We start from the raw sequence: 25,731 nt of genomic DNA on the forward strand, positions 1-25,731 counted from the left end.
TTATTAAAACATTTTCAAATTTTAAAGTAACTTTTAAAAGCTATGGAAGGGTCTAGATAAATGTTAAACTACAATGAGCTTCTGTAATTGTAATTTCACTAATTTTTCTAGTTTTGTATTTATTAAGACTTCTTCTGAAAACACAGTTTTTTATATTGTACCCATTAAAAAGCATAATAGCACAGAACTGAGGCCTAATTTGGGACCGGCACAATGTACAACAGCAAAACCTGATTTTCCACATCACATTAATGTACAGTAGTAATACACTATTAATGTAGTCCAGGTAGAGATGAAAATAAATTATTCAAACAAAGACTTATGCTGGGGAACGAAGCAATCTTCTTGGTCATCTCCATCAACTCTAATCAAGACTAGAAAAGAGATGACCCAACCAGTTTACTCGCAGAAAAAAACCCCAACACAACCACCCCCCCCAAAAAAAAAAAAACCCAAACCCAAACCAAACTAAGTTTCAACACTCTGCAAGAACAAATTAAAGCTGAAATGGTGCAGAACAGTTCCTGCTCCCCAGTCCTGGGGATGTGCCTCCTCCCCACAAACTAAGACCTTTGAATGGTTTGATGCTCCAGTCTGGTGCTTTCTCCCAGAGCAGAGCTCCTGAGCAGGATGGTGCTGGACCAGTGGAGAGGAGAGGCAGCTCTTCGATCCAATGGCAGGTTATGGCCACGCAGAGCCTTGAGGCTTTGAAGAGCACCAAATGGTGAAGACTGGCAAAACTCAGGCATTTAAACCAGCTGCCTTAATTATGTGAAATCACAGGGTTGGGAATCCAACCAAAACACCTGGTCAGGAATAAAGGCAGCGCTTCCTGAGGTGGTGCAAAGGATCTGGCTGCTCAACTCAACAGACATTTATTGGTATCAGACACCGAGCGCTTACAAACGTCTTCTCAAACTCCACCTTAAACAACCAACAGCAAGTTTTAAACTCTTCCCATACCAAGTCATAGACGAAACAGGGTTCATCCCAAAGAAAATGGTCTTTCGTAAGGAACCGCATAACACTGCACTTTGATTTTCTTCTGAAATTGTCTCATAAACGTAGTATCAACTTTACCAATTCAGAAAATCTGATGCTCATATGACTGAAAAGGAACATACCTCACTGCTGCTACCTTTAGAAATTAACTGTACTTTAGTCCCAGGCACCAGATTTACTTCACAACCTTTTTCCCCCAAAATACTTTAAAAGTGTAAAAGTGTATTATATAATAACTATATAATTGTTCAGTACACATGCTTTTCTTCTGGAAAAGCTGGGTGACAAAGTACATCCCAGTGATTTGCCGCCTCTTTAATATAACTCACTGGATTTTTTTTTTTTTTTAAGCAAATGGTAATTATGCAAAGCACAGAGAGGAATCCCTGTAGGTCACATCACCCATGGGAGGTCCGGAGTGTACCGCAAAATAAGTCTCTCCTGCTGGAACTAAGATAGAAAACTCCAGTGAGCAAAATGCTTAAATATTCACCAATACTGTAGTATCGTCCACCTGGGTCCAAAAAATCACAGAATGTTTCATTACGCAAAATAAAATAGCTCAATAGCAGAGTGCAAGAGTGTGGCCAGGCCAGAATAACCTGTCCCCTGCGTTGGAAGGAGTTCATTCAGAAATGGGACTCGAACTGGGTCTCCCATATTCCGCTTAAGTGCTTTAACCACTAAACTGTAGTACAGAAGGGGGCATGGTCTCCCCCTTCTTTGCTTCATCTACCTTTTGTTTCCTTGAGGTTTTTTGGGGGGAAAAACCATCCCAATTTTCCAATTGGTCTATCTCAGCGAAGAGAGGATTTTTGATTTTTTTTCATATTCATTGCACCAGATAAACTAATATATCAACTTGGAATAAGGGACAAAGGAAAAGGGAACCAATCTCAAAGATCACTAGTCTAGTTCTGAAAATGACAGGCTAGAGAATCAAAACTTGGAAGCGGTGGCAGAACTACTCCTGACTTAAGTCACTGCTCAACTTGACATAAAATTTAAAATTCTGTGCCTCCCAAAATTACATGTTGCAAAAACTGCCACAGCAGCTCCGGAAGAATAAAAATATCCCACGGAAATCAAGCCGCCGCTGCTTTTATTCATCATTAAACACCTCGCTCCTCCTATACCCTGCTATATTTTTGGATCAGAAGTTTAATATTTAATATGTCACAGTACAGCAGGTGTCTGTTCCCTCATACAGCCCTAATACACCAGCCTGAAAATGATGTAATTTCAGGCACCGTGAACAATTTCGCATGTCGTTTTAAATACAACTTGTTACTGAATTAGGTGCCAGTTTTTCTCATTGGATCAATTAGCAACGGGGACGGAAAAACTCATTCTCCAACTGGGAAATTGCAGAGAAGGATCCAGAAGCAAGTTATATGTAATAAGCATTTCCTAGACCCCATAACAGCAGTAAAGGGAGTAATTGCGGGATATCCCTCTGCCTGCAAGTGGTCCTTTTTCCTGCCACGGCGACAGGCGTTCGTTAAATGCGAGGGGCTTTTCAGAAGAGAAAGTGCCTTCAAACCTCTATTTTAACACTTTGACTGAGAAAAATAAACACGCGTTTTGTTACGGAATGCCGATTCAAAACAGAATACCTCCGTTTTGATCTGAAAATTTCCACAGCAATCATTTCCAACGTGAGTAGACTCTACCAGCCGTAAATATCCCTCTGCTTGATGTTATACGGCTCACTCCAGGGCATGGAAAGTAAACCCCTTGCCTTTTTATATACTAGAAAGATCTTCCCAGCTGCTAAACTTTTCAAAACAATTTCTAAATGATCATTTTCTCCTTTAATAAAAGGGTCAAAAATGAAATGTTCAACGAAATAAAAACACAGATGTGGCCAACATCTGGTCCAACCTCTTAAAAGCTTATTTAAAAGAAATGGCATCACGTGGCACAGCTCTTAGATATCGCAGATTTCTTCTGTTAAGAAAAACAAAGACTTTACTGCAGGACACAGGCAAAAAATTAAGTTGGGCATTAAAACCAACAAAACTCCCCCAAATCCAGTTCTAAAATGAAGGTGCCATCGGGAAGGGCACAGAGTGAGGCAGAGAGGAGCATCCTACTCCATCCTCTCCTAACGTGATTGTGGCAAGCAGGGGATGACATGCACTTCTAGAGCTTTCCATCAAGGTCCTGAATCAATGACATTCATGCCACTTAAAATCCTCAGTCACCCAGCCAGCTCCCCCAATATTTAAAAAGAAAAACCCTCAAAAGCCCTTTCTTTACAGCCTTTTTAACATCTTTGCCAACTGACTCTAGTAGACGCGAGGGCCACAGTCAGACACTGGGGATTAGGTTTGTAAACCTGGAGGATTATTTACTGTTCTTGTCATTACTGAATGCACGCTAAACCCTCTCCTAAACACACCGTCTCCCCCTCTCCCTACCTCTCTGCAGCTAGTTAAATGTATACATAGCACGCTATTATGGGGATTTATTGCAGAAGAATCATTCCAGCCGATATATTTTAAAACCCCCCATTTTTAAAAACAGCCGTGTGAAGAATGTGTTTTTCTGTTTCTATTACAGAAGGCAGCACTATTTATTGCTCTGCCCAGATAAGAGGATTTCCTTACAGACAGAAATGGAGGCTGAACGCTTCCCAGGAAATCCTCTGGAGCAGATAGAAGGCGTTTGGTGCTCCGCTCCCACGCAGCAAATACATCCTCTGTCGCACCGCTTCGTGGCAGTCAAAGAGCCAAAAGAATTTAAACAAAGCCCCCTTCCACCTATTCGGCCCAACACCAGATGCTAAGCACCCCCGGCATTTAAGAAATACCCCGGGGCTAGAGCACCGCAAAACCCGAAAATAGTCGCGAAAGGCATTCTCAATAAAAAAAAAAAAGAAAATCCTTAAGCAACAAACCAAACGACGTGATCTTGGGGCACAAGAAATAGCGGGATTGATTCTTGCTCTCCAGGGAGGGATTAAAACCAACGGGAGGCACCAAGATCTCCCGCAGCCCGTCAGAGGAACCCGATGGGGCAGAAACCTGATGAGCGGTGCCGGTGCCGCTTTGGGAGCTGCGAGGAGCGCGAAGGGAGGGCGGTAGCTCAAGCGTCAAAAAAGGCGCTGCACAACCCCACCAGAACGTGATCGATTAGCTGATCAGAGGGGAGGAGAACCCATCTGGAGGGGGAGATAACTGATTTACCGAGGGGCGTGAAGAGCTGAGTCATTCAGCCTGGGTAACGGCGAGGGGAGCAGCGGCGGCGCAGGGCAGCAAAGTGCTGCAGGGATCAGGTAGGGAAGAGAAACGGATGGGAAGATGCTGCAGCAGCAGCAGCCCCGCACGTAGCGCAGCGTTATGAGGATCGATGGGGTTTTGCAAACGAACCCGCCGCACGTCAAGGGCTGTACGAGCCTGCTACACTGCGAGGTTTATTACTCTGAGCCTCTGGAGCAGGCTGGGAGGTTATCTTGGCGGTTTTAAGCCGTTGTCAATCTCATTGCTCCGGATAAGGCATCTCTTTGTGCAGTCCCAGCCGGCCCCGCTGTGCCCCCATCCCACAGCATGCACCCCACCGCTGCTGAAGGCTCAGGTTCTCCCTGGTCACCTTCAGCAACGCCATCGTGTGCCGTCACGCCGCCAAAACAGAGCAAAACTAATTGCGCTTACTGACAAAATGAGGTCACAAAAACCGCATGACGTGGGTCCTCATATTTAAGTGAAACCGGTTTTTATTTTCTCGTACCTGAAGTCACCTTGAAAGCGACAGTCTACTCCTTCATAGCGCCAGTTCGACACCAGGATTTAGCTCTGATGGCATACGGAGCACACGAGGCCACGCGTACAGCACGAAGATAAATGAAGTCTGTCACTTTATTATTTCCTTCTGCCAAGGCAAGGTTAAGGGGTCCCTCTCCAGCCGAAGCCAAGTTTCCAGCCTGCTGGCTACTCCAGGGAAAGCAAACGCAACCCTGCCAGGCGCAGTGAGGCCCCTTCTTCCCAGAGACATTCGTTCCTGCAGACGAGGGCTGGCTGGCAGCACCAGGACACACAGCCCCCGGCACAGCAAAGTGCCCGCCGGCCGGCTCCTCACACTCTGGCTCGAAGAATTGCAGAGGCAAAGCCCAAGAGGGTGCAAAGGAAGGGCAAAGAGGGAAGAGGAGAAGGATCTGGGGGTCCTGGTGCATAGCAAACTTCCCATGAGCCAGCAATGTGCCCTTGTGGCCAAGAGGGCCAATGGGATCCTGGGCTGCATAGGGAAGAGTGTGGCCAGTAGGTCGAGGGAGGTCATTCTCCCCCTCTACTCTGCACTGGTGAGGCCACAACTGGAATACTGCGTCCAGTTCTGGGCTCCCCAGTTCAAGAGAGACAGGGAACTGCTGGAGAGAGTCCAGCGTAGGGCAACAAAGATGATGGAGGGATTGGAGCATCTCCCTTATGAGGAAAGGCTGAGAGAGCTGGGGCTCTTTAGCCTGGAGAAGAGAAGGCTGAGGGGAGACCTTATCTATGTTTACAAGTACCTAAAGGGTGGGTTGAAGGAGGATGGAGCTGGACACTTTTCAGTGGTTTCCAGTGACAGGACGAGGGGCAACGGGCACAAGCTGGAACATGGGAAGTTCCATTCAAATATGAGGAAAAACTTCTTTCTGGTGAGGGTGCCAGAGCCCTGGAACAGGCTGCCCAGGGAGGTCATGGAGTCCCCTTCTCTGGAGATCTTCAAGACCTGCCTGGATGCAGTCCTGAGTGATGTGCTCTGGGCAATCCTGCTTTAGCAGGGGAGTTGGACTAGATGGTCTCTAGAAGGTCCCTTCCAACTCCAACAGTTCCGTGATTCCATGATTCCGTGAAAGAAATTCCACATATCTGCTACATACCCTACTATTGCAGGCGTGAGAGAGCAGCTGTGCGAGGTAGGACTGTACAGAAGCAGGGATGTAGAAACTCATTAGCTCTTTCCTCACCCCTGTCTGTTGAAAACAGAGACTTCTCAAAGAGGAAAGAGGAACAAGAGGATCAAGAGGAAGAAGGATCAGCGCCGGCTGGTTTGCAGTTGCTGCATCGGGCTTGTCCACGCCACTGTAGGCAGAAGGAGGTTTTATAGAATGATAGAATCACAGAATTGTCTAGGTTGGAAGGGACCTCCAAGATCATCTAGTCCAACCACTGATCTAACACTGATAAAACCATCACTAAACCACGTCCCTAAGCACTGTGTCTACCCATCTTTTAAATACCCCCAGGGATGGCAATTCCACCACTTCTCTGGGCAGCCTGTTCCAATGCTTGATAAACTTTTCAGTGAAGACATTTTTCCTAATATCCAATCTAAACCTCCCCTGGGGCAACTGGAGGCCATTTCCTCTTGTCCTATGGCTTGTTACTTGGGAGAAGAGTCCGACCCCCACTGGCTACACCCTCCTTTCAGGGAGTTGTAGGGAGCGAGAAGGTCTCCCCTCAGCCTCCTTTTCTCCAGGCTGAAAACCCCCAGCTCCCTCAGCCTCTCCTCATAAGACTTGTTCTCCAGACCCCTCACCAGCTCCGTTGCCCTTCTCTGGACACGCTCCAGCACCTCAATGTTTTTTTTTGTGGTAAGGGGCCCAAAACTGGACACAGCACTCGAGGTGGGGCCTCACCAGCGCCGAGTACAGGGGGACAATCACCTCCGGAGTCATAGAATCATAGAATGGTTAGAGTTGGAAGGGACCTTAAAGATCATCGAGTTCCAACCCCCCTGCCATGGGCAGGGACACCTCCCACTAGAGCAGGTTGCTCAAAGCCCCATCCAGCCTGGCCTTGAACACCTCCAGGGATGGGGCAGCCACAGCTTCCCTGGGCAACCTGTTCCAGTGCTTCACCACCCTCACAGTAAAGAATTTCCTCCTAATATCTAATCTAAATCTCCCCTCTTCCAATTTAAAACCATAACCCCTTGTCCTGTCACTACACTTCCTAACAAAGAGTGTAGGTGAGTCCTACTCACCATGCTGTTCCTGATACAGGCCAGGATGCCGTTGGCCTTTCCTCCAAGATTCAGCCCGGCGCAGAACTATAAACCCGTCTTCCTTTGTTGTGTGCCAGCATCTCTGTCTCCCGACAGTGAGATCCAGGCTCCAGGTGGTGCATCTCTCTTGCAGCAGCTGACTGACATCCGCCAGCCTTCCCGCATCAGCTGCCTTCCTACGGCAGTGGCAGAACAATTATCCCATCGCAGGAGCAGAATTTCAAATCGGCGTGCTTAATGATATATGGGAATGAATGATGAGAGAAAAGCTTTTCCTACAGTCAGTCATCTCTCACAGAAACTTTTGTTAGCACATTTTTTATAAATTAAATTTCAATGTAGGAAAAAAAACTCCAAACCACCAGCCCTGCTGCTTCTCTGGCATCTCATCCACGCTGTTTCACCTCACAGTCCATGAAGGATCTAACCAAACCACATCCACACACTCTATAGAATCATAGAATCATTCAGGTTGGAAAAGACCCTTGGGATCATCGAGTCCAACCATCAGCCCCACCCTACGAAGTTCTTCCCTACACCATATCCCCCAACACCACATCTAAGCGACTCTTAAACTCATCCAAGGATGGTGACTCAACCACCTCCCTGGGCAGCCTGTTCCAGTGTCTGACCACTCTTACCGTGAAGAATTTCTTCCTAATGTCCAGTCTAAACCTACCCTGTTGCAACTTGAATCCATTTCCTCTTGTTCTATCGCTATTTGCTTGTGAGAAGAGACCAGCACCAACCTCTCTACAATGTCCTTTCAAGTAGTTATAGAGAGTGATGAGGTCTCCCCTCAGCCTCCTCTTCCTCAAACTAAACAGTCCCAGCTCCCTCAATCATTCTTCATACGACTTATGCTCCAGGCCCTTCACCAGCTTCATTGCCCTCCTCTGTACCCGCTCCAGCACCTCTATATCCAGTTAAAGCTTATGCCACTAGTCTAACAGACATGGAAACTTGTTAACTAAGCACCAAAGTTAATCACTCCATTCTATCCAGAAATTCTCCCTTCAATATATATGTTTTTTAAAGCAGGTAATACAAAAGTCGCCCAGCAATAAACAATGCCTTTCTGGTTCTGAAGATTTTTCTTTGAAAAGGTGAGCTCGCAGTTATTGAACTACATAGCAATATGAAAAGCCCTTAAGAAAAAAATCCTTTCAACCTCCCAAAATAAATAGGAAAGTTAAGCTTTTGAACTGAAGAACATCTTGACACCATCCTCAAAACCAGCAGCAGATGTTCCACTTGTGCAATAATGTTCATGTCGCCCCCAACACCTTTCGAAAACGGTGAAAAAGAGCAACCTTTATGAAACCTACTTGACACGACTCATCGTTCTTTCTTAAGCTCCCAACCCTGCGGCCATGACCAAGTGCTCAGAGGACGGCTGCTCGCAACAATATGGCCAAAGCTATTTTTTTGCTGATGAAACCAATAACCATCAATGATCAACCTGGAAACAAACTAATTAGCTGCCACCAGTGACATTTTTCAGCTCCAGAAGCCCGGAAATTGTACAAGCTCCCACGCACAGCCACAAGTCTTCTCCAACTTGTGACTTCTTGGTCTAGCAAGGCCAAGACTGCCCACAGCCCTCCTACTGTACGTGCAACACGCTCACGTCTCAGCACTCGTCCGCATATTCACCCCCTCCCGCCTGAGTAGTCATGAACTTGAAAGTTTTTAAAATGAAGACTATAAAGACAGATTTCCCCTATTTATTGCTCCTTTCCATCCAATGACCAATTCCCCGCTGTATTTTCCTCCTCTGCCTTTTATGCTGTTCTTGGCATCTTTTCGCTCCTTCCCCCACTCTTCCCTCTTTTTGGTGCCTTCTGGCCTGTATTTTCTGCTTTTTTTTTTTTTTTTTTAATCTCCGCAGGGGTATCCAACAGTAACAGTTCAGATAAAGGGAGAGGCCAGGCAGAAGAAGGGACCGGCATCTTAATCAGTTCCCCTCTCCAAACCCCCCGCAAGTCCAAAGCGCCGCCGTTATCTCCTGGGGAGGGCGAGGGCTGTCCCAACGCCCTGGAGAGCCGACAGCGAAGGCAGCCGGGCTCAGATCAGCCTCCAGCTCACTTACCCCGTGCTGCCAGACCGCTACGTAAAACGGCGAGAGCACTTTACACCCGAGCCAGTCACAAAAGGGAACAGCTGGTTTCATGTTTAAGTGCTGAAGCATCATTTCTGCGGCTGCAGCTCGCCGGTTAGGTAGCCAGGTCTTGCTGCGGGCACTAAATGCCCTGTTGTCCCTCCCTGCAAGCCCAGGATCCTTGCCTGGCCAGCTCTCAGTCACCCCAGCAGGAGGACATATGTTTTATTGAGAAGTAAATATACTCCTCTAACGTGCCCGCCCTCCCCGCGCCCAACAAAAGGAGACGGGAAGTTCTGCGCTACTAGAATTTAGCTTGCACTATTTTCATCTCTATATTTTGGAATATAGAGGAATGGGCTGCCCAGGGAGGTGGCTGAGTCACCATCTTTGGATGAGTTTAAGAGTCGCTTAGATGTGGTGTTGGGGGATATGGTGTAGGGGAGAACTTTGTAGAGTAGGGTAGATGGTTGGACTCGATGACCCCAAGGGTCTTTTCCAACCTAGACGATTCTATGATTCTATGATTTTTTTAACCATGAATCTCTGTTTCTGTTACACCGGGGAAAATTGTAAACGTATACAGCCATATATGCACACACAGAATCACAGAATCACACGGGGTTGGAAGGGACCTCTGGAGACCATCTAGTCCAACCCCCCTCATGCCAGAGCAGTTTTTAAGCTACAAAGACACTGGAAAAACAAAGACACTTGCAGTACAACATTTTAACGCTAATTTGACAGATTGGCACTCAGAAGCAAAGCTAACTTATGTTGCTAGGACATCACTGAAAAGTCAAGGTTGGTTCAGGTGGTGGCCCAAAAATTAGAGCAAACTTCTTCCTTTAGTAGAAGTAGAAAAGGTTGGACTGTCACGAGGAAGTGCGAAGCAGAGCCCAGCCTAACTCCAACCCATCTCCTGCCACGCCAGAATTACCACACTTACCCTTGCACTCCCACCCCACAGCTCCCCACGCCCGGGAAAGGCACACAGGCCAGTGCTGGGCATCCAAAAGCCACAGACCCACATCCACGTTAACCTCTCCCATTAAAGAAGAACCTTTCCTCCTGCTCCCAGCGCTCTGGGCTGGACCAAAGAGCTGCTCCGGGTTAAAAACAGCCTAGCAAAATAACTCACCCAGACGAGCGAGAAAGGGGAGCAAGTCGAACTTTCCGCTTTTAATTTTCTTCTAATCACCCTTACCATCTCTCAGTCATCTCTCTTCTACCCCCTCTGTCGCGGTTCCATGGTAGATCTGGCAACAAGCTCAGCACCAGCCACCAGAAGCCACCTGGACTACAGAAATGCTTCCAGCAGGCAATTATTAGCATTAAGACAACACCATAATATAATGGCTGAAATTATATACCTGAGTCTTTATTTAGAGGGAAAAAAAAATAATCAATTTACATCAGTGCCACTTACCACACTGCCTGGGTGGGCTGAATGGTGAGAAGCTGTGAACTGAAAGAAAATTATCAGTTAAGAAATTTCTCATTTTGTTACCCAGCTTCTTCCTTCCCTCATTGCTAATAAGAAATAGCAGGCAGTGAATTATCGAGATGGGCAGAGGAAAGAGAAGGTAAAAGTTTATTCTTATTTATTATTACTATAGTAGAATAAGAGGCAAGAGCAGAAGCTCCCCTGCAAACAGCAAAATCTTTGTAAATGAAGCATTTTGGGGGCGACCTGGCCCAAAGGAGAAAGCCTCTGTGGTGGGTGGGGGCTGGATTCAGAGCAGCTACTGGGCAGTGCTTTATGCTGCCAGGACTATCAGAGGCGCGGAGCAGAGAGAGACCGCACACCTAAGATCCTGACGCTGGTTCAGCCATCAGGACCACCAGTTGGGGTTTACAAACCTGGAAGTAGGAGACACGGGTTTGAATTCTTAAAAGGTAGCAGCTACAGAAATCCAAAGCCATGTGAAGAGCATCATGCAACAGACGGCCACAGCCAGCACAGACTGTGCTTTGAAATAAAAATCATGGAGGTTGCGCCATTTCATGTTAGATTAAGCTCTATCGTTTTGTCTTTGACCATGCCCAAAGGCTGAGAAACAGGTAGGTGGTGAAGTACTTCTCTGGACCCCAACAGAGCTCACATATAAGCCCTGCTCCAGGGACCAGGGCATTTTTACATACATTTAGTCAATGAGATGAAGTCTTGTTTAATATCTTTATTGATGATCTAGATAAGGGGATTGAGTCCACCCTCAGTAAGTTTGCAGATGACACCAAGCTAGGTGGGAGTGTTGATCTGCTTGAAGGTCAGGAGGCTCTACAGAGGGATCTGGACAGGTTGGATCAATGGGCCAAGGCCAATGGGATGAGGTTCAATAAGGCCAAGTGCCGGGTCCTGCATTTCGGTCACAACAACCCCAGGCAACGCTACAGGCTTGGGGCAGAGTGGCTGGAAAGCTGCCCAGCAGAAAAGGACCTGGGGGTGTTGGTGGACAGCTGGCTGAACATGAGCCAGCAGTGTGCCCAGGTGGCCAAGAAGGCCAACAGCATCCTGGCCTGTATCAGGAACAGCGTGGCCAGCAGGAGCAGGGCAGTGATGGTGCCTCCATAGTGGGCACTGGTGAGGCCTCACCTCAAGTGCTGTGTTCAGTTCTGGGGCCCTCACTACAGGAAGGACATTGAGCTGCTGGAGCGTGTCCAGAGGAGAGCCACCAAGCTGGTGAGGCGTCTGGAGAACAAGTCATAGGAGGAGAGGCTGAGGGAACTGGGCATGTTTAGTTTGGAGAAGAGGAGGCTGAGGGGAGACCTCATTGCCCTCTACAACTCCCTGAAAGGAGGGTGTAGAGAGGTGGGTGTTGGCCTCTTCTCCCAAGGGAATAAAGACAGGACCAGAGGAAATGGTCTGAAGTTGGGGCAGGGGAGGATTAGATTAGATATTAGGAAGAATGACTTTACTGAGAGGGTGGTCAGGCACTGGAACAGCCTGCCCAGGGAGGTGGTGGAGTCGCCATCCCTGGAGGTATTTAAGAAACGTGTAGATGTGGCACTTCAGGGCATGCTTTAGTGCCCCAGATTGTTGGTTTGTGTCTGTTTGTGGGTGTGGTTTTTCGTTTGGTTTTTTTTTTGTGGTTGGACTCGATGATCTCAAAGGTCCCTTCCAACCATGAAGATTCTGTGATTCTGTGATATAAGGATCTCTGCAAAGCACAAGCATTGCTTGGGTGGCTCCAGGTGGCAGCAGAGCATGGCAAGCTTACTTGGTCATCAGGCCAAAATGCAGTACAATCCTGCTGCAGACAGCACATGTACTGCAGCAAAGTCCTCGAGAGGACGTGCTCCTCCTCTCCCCAGATGTTTTATGGACTGCAGCAAACATTTTCCCAGATGCGCAGTAGACAGTGGTGAAGGATTTTAACATTTTGCCTCCAGCAGCTCTGAGGCCCCAATGCCTTGGCATTTGGATAAACTGAACCGTAAGCACAGCATAATTAGCATGTGTACTCCATATGCTTGAGATCCATCATTACAGAGCCAGAATGCCCTCCGACACCACAACTTTCCAAAAGAAGAAAGTTGTGGAGAAGCTCCTGGAGAATAATTTGTCTTATTCTCCAGGAACGGTGGAAAAAAGGCACTTCCGTGCACATGAGGTTTCGGTGGAGCTGGAGAAATAACCTTTTCCCGACAAAGCCCAGCAGCGTGATTCACCTATAAATAATGGAGCCAGTTTCAAAGCCGGCCTTTCAAGCTAATGGCTATCAGAAAGGCCAGCCATATGCTTGTACAACCTGAGATTCTGATTAATCTCAACATCTGACTGTCGGATATAAAGTTTATATAGTAACAGGACTACATTTAATATGTCATTTTAGCTAGGTTGTGTATTGCTGATTTTACAGTTTCTCACCAATCTGCCGTTCTCCGGGGTACAGGCACACAAAAGACCCTGTTTAAATGTTGATTAGATGCAGAGCAAAGTGAAGAATTTGGAAAGATTTTACTAAGTCTGCAAAAGCAGGTAGACTGGTAACACCTTTCAAAGAGAGCACCGGAGAAGATAAGGTCCCACATCCACATATAATTAGTTCTTCATTTAAATGTATTACTTAACGTGGTATTTCAGAGGCAAGAAGAAAGTCACAAGTCATGGCTCAGTCTCACATACGCTCAAAGGATTCGTGGCTCTTTCTGCCATGCACCCATTTTATTTTACAGCATACGGCAGAGTATCAAAATTGTTCTTCTTTATCCAAATAACGATGCTTTCCCATGAGGCTTAATATCTAAGTTCACCATAGCACACTGCATATGGCACCCATTCTCAGAAACATGACTACGTGTCCACAGCCCATCTGGAGACAGGGACGTGCATTCTATGTACCGACTCATTTAAACGCATTCAGCATTAAATGCGATAGTGATTACCTTGAAATCAGTACTTTTATTTTGAATTAGCTAAAACAAAGTTATGTCTGAAAATAAGCTTTGGGTAACTTTTAATTATTTCATTACAGCATGAAACCCAACCCAACAAATCATAATTTCCAATTCAGACCCGCTATCCTTTCCTATGGAATAGATATTTATTTGTATTTTATTTATTTATTTATTTTACTTCTTTAGATAAGACTAGGATGGGTTGTTCTTTATGTTAGCTTTAACTAGGGAAACTCCTTCCACAGCAGACTTAAGCATCATTACCTGTGCAGTGAAATAAGCCCAGGATAATGGGCTGGCTTAAGGGACGGATGAGAGAAGATCCAGCAAGATGCACAGCCGAAAGCCCTGTCTCCTCAAAGAGTGAGATTTTGAATCTTACTAGCAAGATAAAGCAGAGAACACTGAAGTCCAGACAAAACACTCCCATGCAATTCTCTTCATGCCATCAAAATCAACACAGAAATCTTTAAATGCTAAAATAAAGCCAAGTAAAGGAATATTACTGTCCACGACTGCCAACTGAAACGAATCATCTGGGTTGGAAGCGTTTGCTGACGGAGCTACAAGTTGCCACAAAGGGCTGTGGCAGCAAACTGGTCCGAGGAATAGACCTTCACCGCCTGCGGAGACAAACCAGGCACACGGAACCCTGCCATCGTCCCCAGGGAACACGGGGATAAAGCTGGAGCTGTGCCACTCGAGGGCATTTCGGGAGCAGGACCAAATGCACCCCTGGCTCTAAATTGGGCGTAACAGACCCAAAATAAGGGCAAATCACTATTTCTGGCAGTGACAGCGGAGAACCTGTGACTTTTGGCCTTTGCCCAGAAGAGGTTTGCAAGTCAATGGAAACACCTTCTAGCTAGCACACCACTGACAGGCAGCCAGCCCATCCGTGCCACGGCATCCGTACCCACCAGCATCACCGCAGGGAAAGCCAAGGCAGGAGTACCGGGAGGCCGTGTTGGGGGCCGCAGAGGCAGAGATCCCAAAGTCTGCATCCACAAAAGTTTAACGCTCAAGGTGTTGCTCAGCTGCTCCTGAGAGAAGGTTTCGTCACCGCGGTGCCACTGCACTCAACCAGCTCAACTGACCGAAATGCCTACGCATCTACTGGCCACAAAAACTTACAGGCTACACTATTCCACATTTTGCCGAAAAGCAGAGTATGGATTTGAACAATACAAAGTCATCTAAATCACAGCTTTAATTATACTGGCACTTAAAAAAAAAAAAAAAAAAAAAAAGAGAGGAAACAAGAACAACAATTTCAGGCTTTCGCATTATTTTTAGACGCCACAAATTTCTCCATATTGTAGTAAATCTTTGGATGCAGCAAGGAGAATGAGGAAGCGTGCCAACTTTTGGAGAATCAACAATTAATATAGTACCAATTAATTCAGAAGAGTATCTACATGACATTGTAGGGTTCCCTGTCTGTTCTGTCCCAGTGTTTTGTTTAGAAAATTTGTTAAGCAGAGACATAAAATAAAAAATGTTATTTGTTTATTTTTTCCTAAATTACCAGCATTGCAAACTCATGCTGGCATTTGAAAGTCAGTCTGGGCTCCCCCTAGTTATACATTCTTATTATCACGAACATTCCACAATTGGAAACTACTTTTCATGACGCTTAAGCCAAAAAGAAAATAGCTGTATTGCATCTGCAGAACCAAAAGTAGTAAAAAGTAATAAACATTGGTCTTTGTCAGTGGCTCTGTAAAGCAATCTGTTTGGCACAGAGGTGCCATTTTTACACAGTTGCTTTATTACTACATAATTATTGATGGATCAGCCAAGCGCTCTCTCAAGGAAAGACTTCTTAAAAATGAGCTTGTTAAAAGTTTAAGTGCAAACCTTAGGATAAAAACCAGCAGCCAGATTTCATCTGATGTAAACTTTTTAAAGAGGGGAAAAAAAAAAATAAAATTGGAGGGGCAATTTCAAAAAATGCCGTGTTTGAGGCAGGCATGAAATTGAAGCAGACAGGAAACTTTAATGTGATAGAAAGAAAAGAATTGGGGACATCTGTACCGAGAATAAGTTGTAAGTAGCAGGAGGAATTATCAACCTAGCGATGTGCCAGCTTTCTGCATTTCAATTGCTTCACAGGCCATACCATAAAAATTGTTTGCAATGAAAGCGGTACAAAGAATTCCTATGTTTTATTGCTCCCAGTGATATTCTACCCAGTTTGTGTGTGTGTCTACCGATTGAAGCCTTTCAAGTACAACACCATTTCTTATTAGTACCTGTTTAAATTACTCGCCCACAAACATCGTTCTGTGTTCAAAATGCCTCACTATTAAATTTTCTGTTTCAGCCAACATACTTCAACTTTCTATCAAGCTTTCAAAGGCAAGAAAGTTTCATGTTAGCTTTCTGAAAGTCAAGATAAAGCAATAAACTTTAAATTTAAAAGAAAGCCTTTTTCAGGGGAGAATTCAGCGTACCTTTTCTGAATTCCCTCCCCACGTTGTTAAACCAAACCTCTTCATTGCCCGCAGATTTCTAAGTGTTGCATTTCTGGAGCTGAACTTCAGGCATCAACCTTGATCCCTCTACAGAGACCCCGCAAATAAAATGAACTGGGGCAACAGCGTACCTGAAATTGCTCCTTCCCATTCTCCGATGGATCCTAAAACCTCTCCAGCGCTGATAACTTGGTGCAACCACAAATGTCCACTCTCAGTTTCCAAAATACATGTTTTTTGCTGCCTCAAAGACATGGCCCAAAGGGCTCCTGCAACTCCAGATGAAGTGGGGGAGCTGGTTTCTGTCCCCAGCGATGGCACCACCTCCCTCCCCGCTGCTGCTGTACCTCCCAAGGCATCGCTCCCTAACGTGCATCTGTCAAAATGACCCTTTTATTAAAAACGGCAGCACAAGCCTGTGACATTTTTGACAGACCTGGGGGAGGGAGGCAACTACATGTGCACCAACACCAGCAGATATGAGGGGGGTGAGCCAGCAAGGCAAGACACTTCCGAACCTCAACCAACATCACCCTCAGCATCACATCCCGACACACAGAATCACAGAATCACATGGGGTTGGAAGGGACCTCCAGAGATCATCTAGTCCAACCCCCCTGCCAAAGCAGGTCCACCCAGAGCAGGTTGCACAGGAACGTGTCCAGGCGGGTTTGGAATGTCTCCAGAGAAGGAGACTCCACCACCTCCCTGGGAAGCCTCTTCCAGGGCTCTGCCACCCTCAAAGGAAAGAAGTTCCTCCTCATGTTTACGTGGAACTTCTTACATTCAAGTTTGTGCCCATTTCCTCTTGTCCTGTCCCTGGGCACCACTGAAAAAAGACCGTCCCCATCCTCTTGACACCCTCCCTTTAAGTATTTATAGGCATTGATCAGATCCCCCTTCGGCCTTCTCTTCTCCAGACTAAAAAGACCCAAGTCCCTCAGCCTCTCCTCATAAGAGAGATGCTCCAGGCCCCTCATCATCTCTGTAGCCCTCTGCCGTACCCTCTCCAGCAGCTGCCTGTCCTTCTGGAACTGGGAAGCCCAGAACTGGACCCAGTGCTCCAGATGGGGCCTCACCAGGGCAGAGCAGAGGGGCAGGATGACCTCTCTCCACCTGCTGGTCACACTCTTCCTGATGCACCCCAGGATACCATTGGCCTCCTTGGCCACAAGGGCACATTGTTGGCTCATGGTCATCTTATTGTCCACCAAGACGCCCAGGTCTTTCTCCTCAGAGCTGCTCTCCAGCAGGTCAGCCCCCAACCTGCCCTGATGCAGGGGGTTATTCCTCCCCAGGTGCAGCATCCTACTCTTGCCTTTGTTGAAGTTCATCAGGTTCCTCTCTGCCCAACTCTCCAGCCTGTCCAGGTCACCTGCTCTGCGTTACAACTGGAGGCCAAATTCAAACAGTGCAGCGTGAACCAGGGATTTTATCTTTGCTCTTGGGGAAGAACTTCGCAGAGGAGCTTCGTGTTAGGTCTGCAGCAGCTACAGAGCCATGAGACGTGACGGCAGCATGCAAAGCAAGTATACTCCCACCAAGTGCAAAAACTCCAGCTTGAAGTGCAAAGAAGAGACTTACGGAAAAGCGGCTTCTCACTGAAGTATGTTTTATTTAATGAAAAACACTGCCAGAATACATTACCACCACCAGAGACACAATTTCATGTTGAGATGGATGTTGCTGCATTTCAATACCTGACTCCTATGGCAACACGGATTTGCATTTTTTACCTTTAGCAGGAAATTAGTGAGGGTCATTAAGCAGAACTTTCAAAATCAGTGATTTGCCTTGTTCCTACCTAAGTGTTAAGGATTTGGTCACAGAGCGCTGTTTTACTTCTTTCCCATTTGTGAGCACAGGGTGGCTTCCCCGCCGTAACTAAATCAAAGACAGCATTTAGGGAGTGAATTAGCTAAAAAATGGTAACCTTCCACCCACGGTACAGCTGTTTACTTCTGGCTTCTGCATTTACACCTATCTCAAGAGCCTTGTTTCTTGCTCTGAATTTCTTTCCCGGTACTACTTAACAGCATTATTTACTCTCTCTCATTTCATATTCATTTCCTTATTTCTGTTACACAGTTGTAAATGTCCAGGTCTTTTCATCACAGAAAACAACTTCTACAGTCTTAGGTGTACACACACATTTCAATATGAAAGCTGTGCCTTACCTTAAACTGCTGACTCTAAAAGCAAAAGGAAGTATTTTCTGCTTCCTTTTAGCAAAACTTGGCTGCAAAAAATCCCTAGAGTCATTCTCTTTGCGATTCCTCCCTAACTTGCAACTCCCCCTCCCCACGCCGGCATCTCCTCTTCCAATCACTTCAGACATTCTTGACCCAACACGGTCCACACAATCCTAGATAAAAGATAATAATTTTTTTGGTATTAATAACCAACCTAAAGCTGGTCTTATCTGCCAGTTTCTACGGCTGTAATTAATGAACACGGAAAACTCTAGAAACATAATTTTTTTCAGCCCCACTGAATGCATTCTGGCGAGTGCATAGGAAAAAACAAAAATTAAATTGAAAAGCTGAAGAGTACAGTAGCCTCATGTTGACGGGTCACTCTGATTCCAGGTCGTAGCAGAGTCTATATTTGGCTGCTTTGATTATAATTGCTTACAGGATTAAAAATAAATAGCAATTATCTCATTGTCACACAAGAAAAAAGACATAATAAATGAACCAATGCTACAGTAACACTGAAAAACAAATTATTTCAAAAGCAATCAGGGGCAGTAAAATTCAGTTTCCAAAATTGTTTTTAATTGCCAACCGTGCCAACATTCATATTATTCCTCTACTGGATAATACATCCATTTTAGTTACAAAAGCATTTAGCAAACCCAAAAATGTCAAACTACAATTACAGTAGTAAACTCAGGGCTAAACTCAGGACTGTCTTCATCGACAGTCCGTATGCCATAGCTGAAATCCCTAATTAAGAGGGTCATCTCCGCAAGCCCCAGTCCAACCCCTGCATACACATGTTTATCTTGACTACTAGGACAGTCCCACGGATTTCAGACCACCAAACAAAACGGACGAAGTATGAAGGGGTGTGATGAAGTTAATCCTTAAGAGGATATAAATGAAGTAATTTTTCAAACTAAATTCCAAGCTACCAAACAAAAGCAAACCAACAAACTGCTACACAAAAATATTAAACCCTTGTAGAAACGACACCCCACTTAAAAGGGTTTACGTCGGTGGATTTTCAGTTTGCAGGTATTGCCTTTCCCTGCTGAACCTGTACCACAAGAAAATAAAGCACTAAATGGAGGATTATTTCAGCTTCTTCAGAAGGTGCAAGACAAACCCGAAGTGGTCAGGATCACCACAGCACTGCACATGGATTTATTACCCATCGTATTAAACCCGAGGTAGCTAAGCCTTGCAAATCTCTCTGCACTGTATTGCCTTCTTCCAAGGGCACGTTTTGTGGCTCCTTGACCTAGGTTAATAAGTCTTTATTCTCAGTAACAACTGAGACCATGAAGCCTCCCTGAACTGGACCCAGGCCTCCACTCCCTGACACTTCAGATACTGCGATGAATTGCTCAAATAACATCCTCCTGAGTGGGTAGCTTTCCATGCAAATTTAATATCCTCTCCATGGCATCCACGCATTTCACTTTCCCCAACTCTCTAATGAACAATTTCGGTTTTCAGTCTGTTTTTTGGTAAAAGACTTTTCTTCCTTTTTGGCAGACAGGCAGGGCAGGAACGTACGTTTCTTCTGCAAACTGGCCACCTCACCAAAGAACTGTGAGCGTTAATGGGCCCGAATTCTGGCAGGTGCAGAAAAGGAAATACGAGAGAATTCTCACACTAGCAGGGAGTTATTCAGGTTTTTTAGCCAGGTTTCCTGTAGGTATCTGCATTGTCACCCCCCAACACCACCTCCCCAAGTCTTGTTTTAATTCGGAGCCTATTTCAACCACAATTTAGGAGCAGGGCAGTGACTCCTGAGATGGTTATGTTTCCCCCAGTTCTTTGAGAACTGGCCCTCAGAAAGACAGGAAAATACCTCCCATGCTGAGAACCAGCATCTTTTCAAATGTTAGGGAGTGCAGACAGGAGAAAAACCTTGAAAAGAGGCCCCAAAAGAAGGAAGAGCTTAAGATTGGTGCCTACAAATGCCAAGACATGTAAGTCAACCACGAAACACAACCCTCCCTTAGTATTTGGGGAACAACTGCTTTCATAATTCTGCTATTTAGGTACAGGAAAAGCCCCAGCTGAGCTTCTCCTCATCTCTCTGCTTGCCCAGCTCTGTGCTCCTGGACATTTCCACCTTCTTAAGTCTAAGTCTAGGTAGAGCAGATGACAGCAGAGCTGGACTTGCCCTCAATGCAAGGGAAGACAATGCATAAAAACGTGCTCAGGCTGATTGCTCCTCCTCGTTCCATGAAAACGCGGTATCGGCGCAGCGGCACACACATGTCAAATATCAACAGGCAGGATGATGCACCAGAGCCCCCGTTTGGCACTTTCACCCCCTCCTCCCAGCCGCGTATCTTCGGACCGGAGACACAGCCCTGCTGCCACCTCCAACGAGCCTGTGGCCAGCAGCCAGCTGAAGCTGCGAGAGAGGAGAAAGCAGCTTTTTTCACTGAAGAAAGGGAGGATGAGGCTTTAAGCGGTCGCTCAGCCTCATCACAGACCAACGTCAGGCTTTTAGGCTACTCAAATTGAAAATAAAGCTGATTTTTGGCCATGCATTTATTGGAGGAATTCAAGACGGAAAAGACATGTTGCCCACTGCCCACTCAGCAGTTGGGATGAGGCAGTTTCCAAGCCTGGAAAAGCTTTTAAAGATTTTAAATTATTTCCCATTCCAGACCAGAATGTTATGAAATGAAGAATAAGGGGAGGGGAGAGAAGGGGAAGGGGAAGACTGTAACCCCCTGGAACAGTCGGGACACCAGGACAGCCAGGGGCAAGGGGCATTCTTTCACATGGGACGTGGCCAAGTAAGGTTTAGGAGATGGCTCTGCTCCGTTCAGCTCAGGAACCTGAACCCCACTTTCCAGTACATTCTCCCAATCACAGCATCCACTACTTTGACGCAGTTCTTCTTGATCTAGTCTTCTGACAAAAACAACACACGTTTTCCTGTAACCAGTGTTCATATTGATAAACCAACCCTTTGGAAAATTCCTAAAACATCCACAAATGTTCTAAAAATGTATTCACATGATTCAGCTTATGCTTGCACTCCAGTTTATCTCCCTGATGGCTCTAATAAACTGCAGGTTTCTCTCCAAAACTCCTCTCTAGATTCGTTTGGAAATCTTTCAGCCAAACTATATGATTAGTTTTCATCCTTTAACCTTCCCAGTTACTCACAGCATGAATATGGAATGAATTTATAGCATTCCTATCCTTTAATGAAATGCAAAGTTCGTGCACGAAAAAATGTGTACGCAGAATTTGGAGTAACACACGCACACAGAAAACCGGTGTCTGAGCAACATACATAGTCAAGTAAGAAAATCATGTCATCTGTAATTCATACCCAAGACTTCAGGTACCAAAAAACTGCATTCAAAGCAGCTGGTGGTCTCCTATTACCATGCTGGCTGCAGCAAGCTCTTCACATCTCATTACCAGCATAATGAAGGCTCAATCAGGGATACAGTCTATCAAGACTGCCAAACACAGGCATATAGAGGCTAGATTAGAAAGATTAGCTTGTAACCAAGATTTTTATCGCTTAGATCGCAGAATTGGGAAACAGCTAGTCCTGCCACAAGAAAATATTCTCCAATGGGCAAACGGCACCCAGAGACAAAGATGAAACCCTCCAAGTGCTCTGAAGGCATCACACAAGGAAGGTGGCACCAAGAAGGTCATGCACACTGCTCATTTCCACCGATGGGGCTTAAAACCACCACAGCAACTGCGGTGTTGAAGCCAGAGCCAGAAGAAGAGCGATCAGGATGGGGACACGCGTGCTTACACTGATGACCGAGTGTACTTTGCATATGTAACACAATTAGCGCTAAACTCAGCAGCTTTATTTCTCATGTATGCGGTAATTATGATTTAATAGGGCTTCATAATGTTCTCTCTAATTACTGATTGTATCTTTTTGTATACTTTTATATGCGCATATACATTTATATATTTTCAAACAGTTGGCACTGATGTTCTCGGACAAAATCTGAGGAAGTTAAGACGGATGCTCGAAGAAGAGTGTATCCTCAGCAAGTTTGCTGACGGTACCAAACTGGGAGGGCTGGCTGACACCCCAGAGGGCTGTGCCACCATCCAGCGTGACCTGGACAGGCTGGAGAGCTGGGCAGAGAAGAACCTAATGAGGTTCAACAAGGGCAAGTGTAGGGTCCTGCACCTGGGGAGGAAGAACCCCAGACACCAATATAGGTTAGGGGTGGATCTGCTGGAAAGCACTACTGAGGAGAAGGATCTGGGGGTCCTAGTGCATAGCAAACTTTCCATGAGCCAGCAATGTGCCCTTGTGGCCAAGAGGGCCAATGGGATCCTGGGCTGCATAGGGAAGAGTGTGGCCAGTAGGTCGAGGGAGGTCATTCTCCCCCTTTACTCTGCACTGGTGAGGCCACAACTGGAATACTGTGTCCAGTTCTGGGCTCCCCAGTTCAAGAGAGACAGGGAACTACTGGAGAGAGTCCAACGTAGGGGAACAAAGATGATGGAGGGGTTGGAGCATCTCCCTTATGAGGAAAGGCTGAGAGAGCTGGGGCTCTTTAGCCTGGAGAAGAGAAGGCTGAGGGGAGACCTTATCTATGTTTACAAGTACCTAAAGGGTGGGTTGACGGAGGATGGAGCCGGACTCTTTTCAGTGGTTCCCAGTGACAGGACGAGGGATAACAGGCACAAGCTGGAACATGGGAAGTTCCATTCAAATATGAGGAAGAACTTCTTTCTGGTGAGGGTGCCAGAGCCCTGGAACAGGCTGCCCAGGGAGGTCGTGGAGTCCCCTTCTCTGGAGATCTTCAAGACCCACCTGGATGCAGTCCTGAGTGATGTGCTCTGGGCAATCCTGCTTTAGCAGGGGAGTAGGACTAGATGATCTCTAGAGGTCCCTTCCAACTCTGACAATTCCATGATTCCGTGATTCCATGAAGGCACCAGCGCACAGAGGAGGTGAACACCCATCCGTTGATGGAGCAGCAACAGCGCGAGCAGTGAGCCAACCCCCTGCCTTGCAGCAAGCCAGCCTAGGGCTCCTGGATGGTGCCAACAACCCTCCTTAGCACGCACACCGCCGAGAGCCTTTCACCAGCCATTTGCAGCCTGCAGGCCCCTAAGCATCCTTCCATGGCAGCTCAGACCCTGCTAGAAACGTCACGTTTCCACAAACTTCCCTGCCCACAGTGCTGCTGGCACTGGTCATCTGCTGCTGCTACCAAAAAAATAACAACCAAGAGGATCAAGCACGCACGCACGTGTTTTTTCCCTCACTGGTTTAGGGAGCCGAGTCTATTCGTGGAGGGATCCAGCAAGCCCCAGGGCCAGGATGAAGCGGGAACTGGAAGCCAGTAGGTTGAGGGGGATGAAATCTGAAGGAAAAGAGTAAGAACCCTGAAGGATGAGCCCATCCCTGTCTCCTGTAACTTCATCTTCAGCCTCTTTTCACATCCTCCTTGAGCAAGAAGTTGGGAAGCGCTGGCACAGAGGGACCACAACCATTCGATCAATGAACGCTGTCTGCATGGGGTCTTTAACACCCACAGAAATCAATGGCAACATCTTTTTCAGCTCAGCCCGTGTCAGATCACGCCTCCAGCAGTGATGGAGGCATAAATACAAGAAGTAATAAAGGAGCAAACTGCTAATTGTGACCAAGAACAAAACCTTTCTCATGTATCCCTTGTGAAATCAGCAGGGAAGGCAGTCAGCTGGGTGCCTCACCAAGCGCAAGATGGTACACGCAGGGTGCTGCACCCACTGCAGAAGCCGCTGACTTTCACGAGGACGTGCAGGGGCACGTTCCCACCCGCTTCACACACGCTGCTTCAAACTACTGCCCAGAATGACTGCGTGTGAATTTAGATTCAAAACAAAAACTAAATCAGGTCTCAAACACTGCCTGTGCTACAAAGGGGGAGTTATATAAAGTTGACGGGTAACTTCTACCCTGGATTTTACCTTCACCTACCCTGGATTTTACCTTTACCTTTTACCTTCCGGGCATGTTTAGTTTGGAGAAGAGGAGGCTGAGGGGGGACCTCATTGCCCTCTACAGCTCCCTGAAAGGAGGGTGTAGAGAGGTGGGTGTTGGCCTCTTCTCCCAAGGGAATAATGGCAGGACCAGAGGAAATGGTCTGAAGTTGGGGCAGGGGAGGATTAGATTAGATATTAGGAAGAATGACTTTCCTGAGAGGGTGGTCAGGCACTGGAACAGCCTGCCCAGGGAGGTGGTGGAGTCGCCATCCCTGGAGGTATTTAAGAAATGTGTAGACGTGGCACTTCAGGGCATGCTCTAGTGCCCCAGATTGTTGGTTTGTGTCTGTTTGGGGGTGGGTGTGGGTGTTTGTTTTGGTTTGGTTTTGGTGTTGGTGTTCTGGGATTTTTTGGGTGTGGTTTTTTTTTGTTTGTTTGTTTGTTTTGGTTTTTTTGTTGGTTGGACTCGATGATCATCTCAAAGGTCCCATCCAACCAAAAATATTCTGTGATTCTGTGATTCACCTCTGTTATTATCGGACCTTCCTCACTTTTGGCCCTGACAAGAATGAAGTTTACAACTTTTAAGTGCAAAATGAAGAAAGGAGCCGGGGGCGTACAGCCTGGTGGCGTGACATGGGAAGCGCAGGGTGACAGCCGGCAAATATCTGAAGGACAGAAATACCGAGAAAGATGACAAATTATTGGAAATGGTATAAAAGAGACACAAAAATAAATTGCAAAGGGAAATTTTACACCAAAGAATGTATCTCTTGAGGATGAAGTCCGTGTTGTTCGACTCTGGCAGTCTCCTAAAGGAAACGGTGCCCTAACTGGAGAACCAGAAGGAGCCTCTAGAGCGTGGTGGAGTCTCCTTCTCTGGAGACATTCCAAACCCGCCTGGACACGTTCCTGTGCAACCTGCTCTGGGTGGAGCTGCTTTGGCAGGGGGTTTGGACTAGGTGGTCTCCAGAGGTCCCTTCCAACCCCATGTGATTCTGTGATTCTGAGAGGATGCTGGGATGCTGCACAGCCGGGAAAATGGACAGACTGATGTACCCCATCTCCACCTCCGAAACTGCGATCTAACTATAAAGCGCTTTTATCATGGAGAATAAGAAAGAAGCAGTTTGCAAAGACTCAAACAGATTTCAGCTTAATCGCTCTGCAAATTAATATACTTTGCAGGAAAAAAACAACCAAATGTAGTGTTTATTCTAAGCACTTTACCGCCTCAGACTCATTAACCCGGTACCTTACATGCTCTCTTTGTAATGCAAATTTGCTAAAATACTATGCTTTCCATAAAACATTCATAAAGACAAGCTCAACACTGCTCAAATACCAATTGTAAGTGGAGCAAAAATACACTAAATTTTTCCTAACACTTAGGCTCTGTACTTAAGGTTTATCTGCATAAGCAGTTTGGGAGAAACCTTCTGCTGTTGCTGCAGACATTGTAGCACAAACGTGGAAGATTTCCCAAAGCAGCTGATGTAAGCAATTATAAACTGAATTATCACTGGCCTAAGCCAAATGAAAAGACTTTGTAGAAGTCTTTTTTGGAGGAAGAGAGATCATTACAGAGAGGAGAGGAGAT

The 25,731-nt window shown here is 46.3% G+C and overlaps 1 protein-coding gene across 3 annotated transcripts in view; it reads right to left on the bottom strand.

Annotated features, from left to right (window-relative positions):
- BRF1 (BRF1 general transcription factor IIIB subunit) overlaps window positions 1–25,731 on the bottom strand; it is a 196,333-nt gene that overhangs the window by 54,149 nt on the left and 116,453 nt on the right. The window lies entirely within an intron of this gene.

Source organism: Numenius arquata, chromosome 6 (assembly GCF_964106895.1).
Source record: "Numenius arquata chromosome 6, bNumArq3.hap1.1, whole genome shotgun sequence".
NCBI classification, from domain to species: Eukaryota; Metazoa; Chordata; class Aves; order Charadriiformes; family Scolopacidae; genus Numenius; species Numenius arquata.